Below are 5,658 nucleotides of genomic sequence, written 5' to 3'. Positions count from 1 at the left end.
TATTTTTGAAAATCGTTTTAGAAGTGGGGGAGAGAAAAACGAGAGGCGAATGGCGAATAATGTAATGCAAGAGACGAGATTTTATGATGGGTACTTGGTATGGCTTGACTTGGCATAGATATCCCTGACAACGGTGCCAGAAATTCTTCCTTCTACTTCTTGAGCTTGCGTTGGTTTTTCCCTTGAAGAGGAAAGGGTGATGCAGCAGCAGAGATAAGTATTTCCCTCAGTTTGACAACCAAGGTATCAATCCAGTAGGAGACAACACACAAGTCACCAAATACCTGCACAAACCATCAAACAACTTGCACCCAACGCGATAAAGGGGTTATCAATCCCTTCACGGTTACTTGCAAAGGTGAGATCTAATAGAGATAGATAAACAGTAAAGTAAGTATATTTTGTATTTTTGCTCTATAGATCGGCAAGTAAAAGATTGCAAAAAGAGTAAATAGGAAACTAAGATTGTAGATGGGAAACTTATACGATGGAAAATAGACCCGGGGGCCATAGGTTTCACTAGAGGCTTCTCTCAAGATAGAAAATATTATGGTGGGTGAACAAATTACTGCAGAGCAATTGATAGAAAAGCGCAAAGTTATGACGATATCTAAGGCAATGATCATGAAGATAGGCATCACGTCTGTGTCAAGTAGAACGAAATGATTCTGCATCTACTACTATTACTCCACACATCAACCGCAATCCAGCATGCATCTAGAGTATTAGTCCATAAAGAACGGAGTAACGCATTAAGAAACATGACATGATGTAGAGGAATTAACTCAAACAATATGATGAGAACCCCATCTTTTTATCCTCGATGGCAAGAATACAATATGTGCCTTGCTGCCCCTACTGTCACTGGGAAAGGACGCCGCAAGATTGAACCCAAAGCTAAGCACTTCTCCCATCGCAAGAAATACCAATCTAGTTGGCCAAACCAAACCGATAGTTCGAAGAGAATTACAAAGATATCAAATCATGCATATAAGAATTCAGAGAAGATTCAAGTAATATTCATAGATAGTCTGATCATAAATCCACAATTCATCGGATCTAGGCAAAAACACCGCAAAGAAGTATTACATCGAATAGATCTCCAAGAACATCGAGGAGAACATGGTATTGAGAATCAAAGAGAGAGAAGGAGCCATCTAGCTACTAGCTATGGACCCGTAGGTCTGTGGTAAACTACTCACGCTTCATCGGAAGGGCAATAGAGTTGATGTACAAGCCATCCGTGATAGAATGCCCCTCTGGCAGGGTGGCGGAAAAGGTCCCTAGATGGGATCTCACTAGTACAGAAGGTTGCGGTGGTGGAAAAGTGTTTTCGTGGATGGCTCTATTGGTTTGGGGATATATGAGTATATATAGGTGAAAGAATTAGGTCAGGAGAGGCATGAGGGGCCCACAAGGGTGGGGGGCACGCACTACCCCTTGGGCGCGTCCTCCATCCTTGTGATCCGCCTCGTGGCTTCCCTGACTTGCACTCCAAGTCCTCTGGATGTCTTCAGGTCCAAGAAAAATCATCGCGAAAGTTTTATTCCGTTTGGACTCCGTTTGTTATTCCTTATCTACGAAACTAAAAAACAAGCAAAAAAACAGGAACTGGCACTGGGCTCTAGGTTAATAGGTTAGTCCCAAAAATAATATAAATAGCATATTAGTGCATATAAAACATCGAAAATAGGTAATATAATAGCATGGAAAAAAATTATAGATACGCTAGAGACGTATCAAGTTGTCCAAGTGTAGACACAACCAGGCCCTCCTTGGTATTTGCGCCTCGACTTATGTGAAGTGAAGTTAGGATCAGAGGGAGTACTACTAGTAGTAGTACTACTACTTTGATGTGTCGCGTCAACTCGCACAAGTATGCAACACTTCCTGAACAAACAAGCATATAAGCTGCTTATACTTCTTACCCAAAGGATCTTTATATCCAACATACACAACATATCCGTTCGACTGTTGGAAATTACGTTAACTACTGACTTGATGTCGAAGTAATTGTTGCATCGCCACCAAAACCCACCATCTCTTAAGCTAAAGTAGACCGAGCTAACCCCTATATTAGCATATTACTAAGATAAACAGAAGACACTGTAGAATCATTTAGGAGGTGAGCTTGTCAATCTGAATGTGGAGGGACACCGTCCTCGACAACCCAGCCCCGGACAGTAGCTTGGGCGGAACTCTGAAGAAGGTCAGCTCCTGCACGGCGACATCGCTGGGATCCTTGCTGCTTGTCACCTCGATTTCCAACTTGATGTCGTCATTCCTGCCTTTGGGCTCCCCCGGCGGGCCATTCGCCCATAGCTTGGCCGCGTATTGCAGTAATGGGGATGCCCCCATTCTGATGCAGATGACCGACATGGCGATAGGCGCGCCGATGTCGAGCACGCCGCCGACCAAGAAAAACGCACGGTCGTCCTCCTCCGCGAACAGCAAGAGCCGTGGCTCCGACACTGGCACTTGCAGCTAGAGCACCTTGCCGTACTGGATCATGTGCATGAGCAAGGGATTCATGGTGTTGATGTGGTGGGACAGCGCCGGCGGCGGTCCTTCATAGCCGCAGACGAGCACAGGGCATTTTTAGGGCGTGAGCGGACACACACTCTGGTGATCGGCTAGCTTGTGGTAAGTGATGTAGAGCCCACAACCTTCGTGCGGGCACTCCACCCTCAACGAGGAGAGGACGGCGTCCATCGCCGTGTTTCGCACGTCGAAGCCGCCGCCGTGCTCGCACTTCTGGCACTGTCGCTGGTTCCCAGGGCGCTCGCCGCGGCAGGCCGCGTAGACTAGGTGCCCTCCCTTGCACTGCACAAATCAATCGAACAACACATCAATCAAGAAACCTGCACCTTGCTCGATCAGCCGAACAGACGAGGTGTATTCGAACCTCGTACACTAGAGGCTTCAAGGGGCGGAAGCACAAGGGGCAGTGGAGCAAGGTGAGGTCCATGGAGACCATAGAGAGCTCCATCGTCGGGTCCTGTTCCGTCGACATGATCTCGCCCTTCTCGTGCACAACCATCTCTCTCTTTAGGGCCGGGGCATTACAAAGTTTTACCGTCACATATTCATACTACTTGAAGGTGCATTAAATCAACACATGCAAGTATCAAAAGGAAAGTCACGACATGCATGCATGTGTTGTAATTAATGCATCGGTAAACGAAAATTATTGAAATATATCGAGTGCACGCTTTGATGTGTCGCGTCAACTTGTACAACAAGGAGAAGTTTGATTACAACGCCCTCTCCTTCGCCCATGAGCGTGGTGGCTCGCGGGACTAGGAGAAGCTTTCGCTACACGCTCTCCCTCCCGCACGCGGTGGACATGCAGCAGTTCATTCGGTGTTAGATCACCAGAAGCATACTGCAGTACTCCACTGCAGTAGTACCATCATTGTTCGACATCCCGAAGAGGCGAAGAGCCATGCGCAACCCGGACGCTCGTGTGGCAGTTTCATGTGTAGGGGAGGTATAGTGACATAGTCTAGGATAGCGTGTACCGTGTCTCTAAGCTTAAAATCGTTGGAGTTGGCTCCATGCTATGAGGCCATCTCGAAGAATTTTTTGATTAAAATAATCTTCTGGCCCTACCTGTCATCCTGGTGATTGTAGTTTGCACGCTCATCTGGTCAATGCAGGAATATATATTTTAATTTGTGGTGAGGAAAATGTTAGATGTTGGAGCAAATATATTGTACATTGCAGGTCTTTTGCCATGTTTAGAGGCAAGCATGTGGGTCCAGTGCTATGATGTGTCGCGTCAACTCATACAACGAGGAAAAGCTTGATTTTACTACTACACGCCCTCTCCCTCGCCCATGCGCGCGGTGGCTCGCAGACAAGGACAGGCTTTTACTTACTACAACAAGCTATCCCTCCCGCACGCGGTGGACAGACATGCCGCAGTTGATTCGATACTGTAGAAGTAGTAACATCATTGTTTGTCTTCTTGAAGAGGCGAAGAGCCAAGCGCAACCCGAATGTGGCAGTTGCGAACGCTCCCGTGGCAGTCTTTGTGTAGGGGTGGGGCATGGTGCGGAGCCTTGGAGCACGCATATAGCCAGGCTCTTGCATGAGACAAAATTACCATGTAAGCAGGCTATAAGCCCACTATTGTACTAGCTCTTAATAGTATAGCCCTGTAAACCGGAAAGGAGGGACTACTCCCTCTGTTCCTAAATACTCCCTCCATTTTTATTTATTCCTCGTATTAGCTTTGGTAAAAGTCAAGCTTTATAAACTTTGACCAAGTTTATAAAAAATATACTAACATAAGCAATAACAAATCAATACAATTAGATTTATTATTGAATGTACTTTAACATCATATATATTTGTTATGATAAATGTTTATATTATTTTTTATAAACTTGGTCAAACTTTATGAAAATTTGACCTCACACAACTCTAATATGCAGAGTAAATAAAAACGGAGGGAGTATTTGCCTTTCTAGAGATTTCAACAAGTGACTACACCCTAAACGAGTACATACGGAGCAAAATGAGTGAATCTACATCGTAAATAAATACGTAGTTCTCTCGTTTTCCTATCCACTTTGGTCGGGGTGCACAATATTGAGTATACTACTACTGACTAGTCTCTTTTTGACATGCATTTACATTGATACGGCTTGAATGCCAACGAGGCAGAGGGTAGTGGTTCCCGAAACGTTGAACGGTCAATGATGCCCCCGCATTCAATTAGCATGCAGAGGTAGGAGCAAGTAATTGGAGAAGCAGAATGGAGCCAACACGATGTGAATGCAACATAGTTTGGACTCTCATATAATGGCGCCCCACCACTCCAATCCATCTACTCCTAGTCTCTGCACAGCACTGCCCACTCCAATCCAAGACTAAGACCAAGTGACCAGAAGCCACAAGCACCCATGGCGTCGATGGATGCGAGCGGCAGTCGGCTGTGCCGAATTGTCCAAGACGCCGGCCTGCGGCCCTGCACCGCGCAGCATTTCCAGACGGTGCTGGCGACCACCTGCATCATAGCCCTCGTCGACGCCGGCTTCGCCTCTCGCATGTGCCAGATGATGGTCGACCTTGTCGTACTGCTCCAGCCCGGGCGCATAGGCTCCTTGTTTCCTGCCACCCTCATTGGCCTCCAAGGTGACGAACTCTTTGAAGCACTAGTGGCCCTGCAGCTACCGGAGGTCGTGACGAAGAATGTGCACCTCGAGGCCGCGCTCGCCGCGCAGCGCCTTGCCATGCAAGAAACTGTCGACCTCCACATCCATGTCTACAAGGAAATCGTCTACATAAGCCAGTACAAGGCGAGCGAGGACAGAAAGACATTGGCCTTCTTCCAACGGCTCGAATCTTTGGATGCCAATGTTCATAAGCACGTCGACCTGGCCACAAAAGCCGCTGCTACTTAGCCGCCTTTCGGTGGGCCAGCGCCCTGAGTCGAGGAGGTGGACGTCGTCCATTGATGCATCTTTCTTCTTTCCTCATGTAACTAGCACTGCATCACCTTGCGGCCTTAATGTTTAATTGGTGTATGGCATTTTTATTCCAGTCGTAAATGACATGTGTGATCCCTTGCTCTTATTTGGCGTTAATTATATGTAGTATCACTATCTTCGACCTAGTGTACTACCTAGGTCCTGGTTTATTAGTCCCTTT

General features: G+C 46.7%; 1 pseudogene; it reads right to left on the bottom strand.

Annotated features, from left to right (window-relative positions):
• Positions 1 to 2,118: 2,118 nt before the first annotated feature.
• On the bottom strand, positions 2,119 to 4,912 carry LOC141021826 (E3 ubiquitin-protein ligase SINA-like 10; annotated as a pseudogene).
• Between the last annotated feature and the right edge of the window lie 746 nt (positions 4,913 to 5,658).

The sequence above is a fragment of the Aegilops tauschii genome, chromosome 4 (assembly GCF_002575655.3).
Source record: "Aegilops tauschii subsp. strangulata cultivar AL8/78 chromosome 4, Aet v6.0, whole genome shotgun sequence".
In the NCBI taxonomy this organism is placed as follows: domain Eukaryota; kingdom Viridiplantae; phylum Streptophyta; class Magnoliopsida; order Poales; family Poaceae; genus Aegilops; species Aegilops tauschii.
Note: the sequence above shows the minus strand (reverse complement) of the source record. Positions and strands in the feature narration are given on the sequence as shown.